The sequence below is a fragment of the Lagenorhynchus albirostris genome, chromosome 3 (assembly GCF_949774975.1).
Source record: "Lagenorhynchus albirostris chromosome 3, mLagAlb1.1, whole genome shotgun sequence".
Classification (NCBI taxonomy): Eukaryota; Metazoa; Chordata; class Mammalia; order Artiodactyla; family Delphinidae; genus Lagenorhynchus; species Lagenorhynchus albirostris.
This window is the reverse complement of record NC_083097.1, coordinates 126,571,195-126,578,343: the sequence shown is the minus strand read 5'-3', so window position 1 is coordinate 126,578,343 and position 7,149 is coordinate 126,571,195. Positions and strand designations below refer to the sequence as shown.

General features: G+C 39.3%; 1 long non-coding RNA gene across 3 annotated transcripts in view; it reads left to right on the top strand.

Annotated features, from left to right (window-relative positions):
- Nucleotides 1–1,658: 1,658 nt before the first annotated feature.
- LOC132517227 (uncharacterized) overlaps nucleotides 1,659–7,149 on the top strand; it is a 7,334-nt gene continuing 1,843 nt past the window's right edge. Inside the window, exons 1-3 of one of the 3 annotated variants that reach the window (XR_009539644.1) lie at nucleotides 1,659–2,358; nucleotides 5,909–6,087; nucleotides 6,926–7,114. This is a non-coding gene — a long non-coding RNA (uncharacterized LOC132517227). Of the gene's footprint in view, nucleotides 2,359–4,533; nucleotides 6,088–6,925; nucleotides 7,115–7,149 lie in introns of those variants that run through there. The other 2 variants (XR_009539642.1, XR_009539643.1) reach the window with 2 other exon arrangements.

Below are 7,149 nucleotides of genomic sequence, written 5' to 3'. Positions count from 1 at the left end.
CATCCCATAGGTTTTGGGTCATTTGTTTTCATTGTCATTTGTTTCTAGGTATTTTCATTGTGTTTTCATTGTCATTTGTTTTCATTGTCATTTGTTTCTAGGTATTTTTTGATTTCCTCTTTGATTTCTTCAGTGATCTCTTGGTTATTTAGTAGTGTATTGTTTAGCCCCCATATGTTTTTATTTTTTACAGATTTTTTCCTGTAATTGATATCTAGTCTCATAACATTGTGATTGGAAAAGACACTTGATACAATTTCAGTTTTCTTAAATTAACCAAGGCTTGATTTGTGACCCAAGATATGATCTATCCTGGAGAATGTTCCATGAGCACTTGAGAAGAAAGTGTATTCTGTTGTTTTTGGATAGAATGTCCTATAAATATCAATTAAGTCCAACTTCTTTAATGTATCATTTAAAGCTCGTGTTTCCTTATTTATTTTCATTTTGGATGATCAGTCCATTGGCAAAAGTGGGGTGTTAAAGTCCCCTACTATGATTGTGTTACTGCCCATTTCCCCTTTTATGGCTATTAGCTTTTGCCTTATATATTGAGGTGCTCCTATGTTGGATGCATAAATATTTACAATTGTTATATCTTTTTCTTGGATTGATCCCTTGGTCATTATGTAATGTCCTTCTTTGTCTCTTCTAATAGTGTTTATTTTAAAGTCTATTTTGTCTGATATGAGAATAGCTACTCCAGCTTTCTTTTGATTTCCATTTGCATGGAATATCTTATTCCATCCCCTCACTTTCAGTCTGTATGTGTCCCTTGGTCTGAGGTGGATCTCTTGTAGAGAGCATACGTATGGACCTTGTTTTTGTATCCATTCAGCCAGTCTATGTCTTTTGGTTGCAGCATTTAATCCATTTACGTTTAAGGTAGTTATAGATATGTTTGCTCCTATTACCATTTTCTTAATTGTTTTGGGTTTGTTATTGTAGGTCTTTTCCTTCTCTTGTGTTTCCTGCCTAAAGAAGTTCCTTTAGCATTTGTTGTAAAGCTGGTATGGTGGTGCTGAATTATCTTAGCTTTTGCTTGTCTGTAAAGGTTTTAATTTCTCCATCGAATCTGAATGAGATCCTTGCTGGGTCAAGTAATCTTGGTTGTAGGTTTTTCCCTTTCATCACTTTAAATATGTCCTGCCACTCCCTTCTGGCTTGCAAAGTTTCTGCTGAAAGATCAGCTGTTAACCTTCTGGGAATTCCCTTGTATGTTATTTTTTGGTTTTCCCTTGCTGCTTTTAATATTTTTTCTTTGTTTTTAATTTTTGATAGTTTGATTAATATGTGTCTTGGTGTGTTTCTCCTTGGATTTATCCTGTATGGGACTCTCTGCACTTCCTGGATATGATTGACTATTTCCTTTCCCATATTAGGGAAGTTTTCAACTATAATCTCTTCAAATATTTTCTCAGTCCTTTTCTTTTTCTCTTCTTCTTCTGGGACCCCTATAATTCGAATGTTGGTGCATTTAATGTTGTCCCAGAGGTCTCTGAGACTTTCCTCAAATCTTTTCATTCTTTTTTCTTTATTCTGCTCTGCAGTAGTTATTTCCACTATTTTATCTTCCAGGTCACTTATCCGTTCTTCTGCCTCAGTTATTCTGCTATTGATTCCTTCTAGAGAATTTTTAATTTCATGTATCGTGTTGTTCATCATTGTTTGCTTGCTCTTTAGTTCTCCTAGGTCCTTGTTAAACATTTCTAGTATTTTCTCCATTCTATTTCCAAGATTTTGGATCATCTTTACTATCATTACTCTGAATTCTTTTTTGGGTAGACTGCTGATGTCCTCTTCATTTGTTTGGTCTAGTGGGATTTTACCGCTGTGTGTTTCTCTGTCTTCTTATTTTGCTTATCTTACTGTATTTGGGGTCTGCTTTTCGCAGGCTGCAGGTTTGTAGTTCCTGCTGTTTTTGGTGTCTGACCCCAGTGGCTAAGATTGGTTCAGTGGGTTGTCTAGGCTTCCTGGTGGAGGGGACTAGTGCCTGTGTTCTGGTGGATGAGGCTGGATCTTTTCTTTCTGGTGGGCAGGACCACATCTGGTGGTGTGTTTTGGGGTGTCTGTGACCTTATTATGATTTTAGGCAGCCTCTCTGCTAATGGGTGGTGTTGTGTTCCTGTCTTGCTAGTTGTTTGGCATAGGGTGTCCAGCATTGTATCTTGCTGGTTGTTGAGTGGAGCTGGGTCTTAGCATTGAGATGGAGATATCTGGGAGAGCTTTCACCATTTGATATTATGTGCAGCTGGGAGGTGTCTGGTGGACCAATATCCTGAACTCGGCTTTCCCACCTCAGAGGCACAGGCCTGACACCCAGCTGGAGCACCAATACCCTGTCAGCCACACGGCCAGGTACGTGGGGAGTTTCTTACCTTTTGGGAAGTCTGTCTTCTGCCAGCATTCAGTAGGTGTTCTGTAGGAGTTGTTCCACATGTAGATGTATTTTTGATGTATTTGTGGGGAGGAAGGTGATCACCACGTCTTACTCCTCTGCCATCTGAGGGTCTCCCAAAAAGCCCAATTTTAAAAAATAGGCAAAAGACTTGAACAGTTACTTCAGAAAAGAACAGTAGTTTGCTAATAAACTCCTGGAAAAGTGCTCAATATCTTCAGTCAATGGAGAAATGCAAATTAAAACCACCAATGATATATCATTTCACAGAAATGTCAAAATTAATGAGTAAAATAAAAAAGAGTATACCAAATGTTGACAAGGATGTAACCCAACTGGAACATTCATGCATTGCTGGTGGGAGTATAAAATGTACAGCCCCTTTGAAGATCTGTCCAGCAGTTCGTTATATAATTAAATTTGCATCTTACCCTATGACGAAACAATTCCACTCAGGCACTTATCCAAGAGAAATTAAAGCATGTTCACAAAAAGATTCAAAGAAGAGTGTTAGCAGCTCGGTTCATGATAGTCCCAAATGGGAACCAACCTCAATGTCCATAAACAGTAAAACGACTAAACAAATTATAGCATATTCCTACAAAAGAAGCAGCTTTTATACTTTTTAGACAAACAATAAATTTGTGAGGAATCAACAGGACAAACTTGGGCTTTGGGTGCTTAATTAGTGAAGAATCTAAACAGATTTGGGGCTTGGGTAGTGAATTAAAGAAGTAACAAGGTTTGTTTATACAGGATTCTCAGGCTCAATTCCCTATCTCTGGCGATAAGTGTGTCCTTTTACCTCCAGACGTGGGGAGGGCACCTTTCACATGGGAGATTTATTTCCTGCCTTCCGGGAGACAGGAGGGTTGACATGTCCCTCTTGTGTTAGCCACTTCTTAAATAACTGTATTTCAAAATAATGTGCCACTGTGGAATATTTGGGAGCAGCCTGCCCTGGACCCCAACAGTTGATACTTTTGCTGGAAGCCTGACAAATCTTAGCTCACATTATGATTACCACCCTTCTTTCTCTCTCTTCCCCAAACCCCTTCCTTCTCCTTCTCCTTTCCCTTTCTAGTGTGTATAATGTTATCTCTCCTTATCCAGTATTGTTTACTTTTTAGAATTTTTAGTCCATTCATTCAGTTGTTGAAAAACTTTGTTGTCCCACATCAGTTTACCAAGTGTATTAGTTTCCTAGGGCTGCCTTAACAAATTTCCACAAACTTAGTGGCTTAGAACAAGAGAAAATTATTCTCTCACAGTTTTGGATGCCAGAGGTCTGAAATTAAGGTGTCAGCAGGGCCACACTCCCTCCAGAGGCTCTGGGGGACAATGCATTGCTTGGCTCTTCTGTCCTTTGCTGGTTCTGAGCATTCCTTGGCTTGTGGCCACATCACTCCCGTCTCTTCCCCCATGGTCAGATTGCCTCTTCCTCTTCTCTCTGTGTGTCTCTCCTCTATGTGACTTTCATAAGGATGCTTGTCTTTGGATTTAGAACCCACTCAAATAATCCAGGGTGGTCTCTTTATCTCAAAATCCTTAACTTAATGACATCAACAAAGACCTTTTTCCCAAATGAGTTCACATTCATAGGTTCAGAGAATTAGGAAGTGGACAAAGCTTTGGGGGGGTCACCGTTCAATCCATTACACCAAGAAAGAGTATTAGTCCCTTTTGAAAGTGTCAGCCTTCTTGCAACAAAATGAAAAGTTGTGGTTTATTAGCCTAACTTCCCATAAGTTCAAAATAATTTAGTACTAAGTATGGAAAAATTGAAAATAAGAGCAATCTACTGCCCTGATGTTCAGGGATTCCATAAATCATTCTTTGGCCAACTGCGGTTCGATTCCTAGATCACAAAATATCTTCATTTTTAGTTATGCATTCTTTGTTATACATGTCCCAGATAATTGCCGTGAACAAGTGACACAGCAGCAGTCATACTGGATTTTTTCTAACAACAGCAACGACAATAACAACAAAACTTTAAGTATGTTTTCTGAGGTACAAATCTTGATTAAAAGTAATGAAGTATAAAAAACCCCAGTAGTGGAAATTCTAAAGCCACTAATAACAATTTAAAGATTCATTCATATATATTTCTTATACTGTTGTGATAAAGTGAGTTCATTTATTGGGCCACAAAATGGAGGGTGAGCCCACAGCCCAGCCTACATCACAGATCAAAACCTCAGTCGTTTACTGGAAACACCCACAAGGAACCCTGACATTCACCAATCACAACCCTCCAACTCAGCCTTAGCTAGCTTACCTTACCCTAATTTCTCCTCAGACTGTTTAGCTGTTGTGATATTGTAATTTATAAGAAATATATATACTTGGTCGTTCAGATGACCAAAATATGTTCCTCATTTTACTTGGTCTTCATCCACAGTTGTCGCTTTCAGCTCCCCAAACCTTTGGAATTTCCTTAGCAATAAGAGCAATACTCTTTTGTTATAATATTTGGTCTCGTTCTCAGTTCCTGAAAACCCTTCAGAGCCATAAAGGTGAAATAAGTCTTGTTATTATTCATAACAAGCCCCTTTTCACCACTTCTGGGTTATGTTCGTGAGGTGATTTTTGGAAAGCACTTAAGAATGGGGGCTGGCTGCCAGGAATAGAGGGGTGGAACTTTCAGTCCCACCTCCTGATTTCTGGGTACGGGAGAGAGGCTAGAGGTTGTATGAATCACCGATGGTCAATGAGTTAATCAATCACGCCTATTAATGAAACCTCCATAAAAACCCAAAAGGAGGAGGTTTGGAGAGCTTCCAGGTTAGGGAACCAGAACATTTTTCATGTTCTACCTTACCCAGCCCCAAACTCCATGAGGACAGAAGCCCCTTTGTTTGGGACCTTGCCCTATATGTCTCCTCATTTGGCTGTTGATTCAAATCCTTTAATATCCGTTGTAATAAATGGGTAATGTAGGGAGTAAATTTCCTGAGGTCTATGAGCCGTTCTAGCAAATTAATCAAACCCAAGGAGGAGGTCATGGAAACCCCCTGATTTATAGCCAGTGGGCCAGAAGGACAGGTAACAACCTAGGCTTGCCATTGGCATCTAAAATAGAAGGTGGTCTTATGGGACTGAGTTCTTTACCTGTAGAATCTAGTGCTATTCCCGGGTTCCAGAATTGAGTTGAACTCTTGGGCACCTACTGGTGTCTGAGAATTGCTTGTTGGTGCAGGGAACGCCCGCACCTCCACAACTCACATGCACTTTGGAACTGGGTCCAGGAGCACAGAAAAGCTGTCTCTTACCGTCTCCCACCCCACTTCCACCCCAGCCTGCTCACCCTTTCCACTCTCCTGCTCATGCCCTGGGAATGAGTGCTCCCTGAGGTATTTGGGTGAAACCAATCTAGGGAGACCAATCCAGCAGAACTGCCCCACTTGTATCTATATTCTCTACGACAGAGCTAACAATCCTGCTTTGTTTTTAGGTAACATAAGCATTGAGAATTTACACAGGCCCGGCTCTCTGTAAATATTTTAGGTACAGAGCCTGACTTAATTCTTCCAGTGGCCCTGCAGAGATCAACAAACCTTCCCTTTAACTCATGAGGGCAGTAAGACTCCGAGACAGCTACTTCAAGAACACACTGACGGAGCCAGATGGGAATTCAGTCTGCTTGACTCAGAAGTTTGTGCATGTAAACAATTCAGTGTATAATGGTAGCTGTCCAAATTTAAATACATAAAATAATTTTTATGATTTTCATAAAAAATGTTAGAGACCTGCTAACACAGAAACTTTTTTTCTAGCATGTAAATCTTTATGGGAATTGAAGAGCTTTCAATACACCTCAATTAAATTATTTGTGTGATTTGGACAATTTAAAAGTTGCTACTTCAACTTTTGGGATGAAGGGTTTCAAAGGCAATTTTATTCTTATCATTTCATCTCACAATACTTTTCCATTCTTTCTCTTTAGCAAGAATTATGTAGAGACCTGATTAAAGTTTTATCTTAAAGATTGTAAATGTTTTTTTGCACTCTTAAAAGTTTAGAAGGCAATTTCTGTGAAGAATTAAAACTGGAAAACTTTGTATTTTATTGTGAGTTAGTTATGAAATAATTTCTGAAGGGAGAAGTACAATTTTTATATTAGTTCTAAGGACGTTTGTGAATGTAGTGCCAATCCTACAGGGTGCCAGTGGGGAAGTTTTCTGCTAAACTCACTGCTTTAACTAGTGATTTTTAAAATCCCACCCATTAGGATCATAGGCCTTTAGTGTTTTTATATTATTGGCTGCCTTATAGTTACCATTATTGAGAGACTCCTATGAGTCAGACACTGGCCAAATCCTTTACTTACATTATCTCATTTAATCCTCCCCACACTCAGAAGTAACTGTCACGACCATCAGACAGGCTCGAGAAACTGAGACTCATTCATATAGATCACATTGATTATTTGCTGTATTTTACCTTTTCACCTTGCATTTGTGGCCTCATTTAATACTCGTAACAATTCTGTGATGTAAGTATAATTTTACATCTGTCTTACAGGTGAGGAAATTGAGGCTCAAAGAGTCTATGTTACTTGCCCACAATCATAAAGCTAGTGAATCGCGAAGCCAAGATTCTTCAGGCCCTTGCTCTTAATCTCTGGCTATACTGTCTCCCAGAAAGGGAGGGAGGGAGGATGACAGCCAATGCCTGATGCAAAGTGTGACTCTTTCACTTAGAGAAGATGAGGTAAGTCATGATAGCTATCTTCAAATTGTTCAGAC